This window comes from Atta colombica, unplaced genomic scaffold, assembly GCF_001594045.1.
Source record: "Atta colombica isolate Treedump-2 unplaced genomic scaffold, Acol1.0 scaffold88, whole genome shotgun sequence".
Taxonomy (NCBI): Eukaryota; Metazoa; Arthropoda; class Insecta; order Hymenoptera; family Formicidae; genus Atta; species Atta colombica.
Genome location: NW_017259581.1, coordinates 1,503,560 through 1,504,309, shown reverse-complemented (window position 1 = coordinate 1,504,309; position 750 = coordinate 1,503,560).

The following is a 750-nucleotide window of genomic DNA, read 5'->3' as shown; positions in this document are numbered from 1 at the left end:
CTACCTATATATATATATATATATATATATTTTCATGAATAAACATGTCAAGTTCATTTCGAGTTTAGTAGTTGTAAGTTGTGGTTCAGAATTCATGTGTCATTCATCATGTTATGCTATTATTTATGTATGTACATACAATATGTGACCGTGATTTCACGTCTAATAGACCGAGTTGTATGGAAAAAAATAGTCAACAACGATCGGCTATCTGACGAATATATTTGAGATGGTCGCGAAAAATACTACTCCACATTTAACTATTTCTTTACAATGTATTCGATGTGAGAAAGAGAAATGGAAAAAAAGGAATGCAGTTGTGTCATCATATAGCCGTAAGACTATTTTTTAGGATTACACGCATAATAAATTGTACAAATTCGTTTATCGTCTCGTGCTCACACACAAGCTAGCGATTACGATTCTATTTACTTATGCGTTGTTTTAATCACATAAATAAATTTTCTATGAAATTGTTTATAATCGACGATTCACATTTAGGCGTTTAGATTATAAGGGACAGGCAGCGGAGTCTGCTTATGTATATATATGCAACACCACACAACTACACACAGATGTGAAAAAAGGACAGAGTTTATCTCGAAGAGAAAGGCAATTGTAGAATTCTTTGATTTCCAAACCAGGAGAAAATAAAAAACCAATGAAAAGTACAGAGGAGTTCGTTTAAATGAAACAATAATGAAAAAAAGACTATCGTTTATATTTTAACTGTAATACTAATAAAAACTT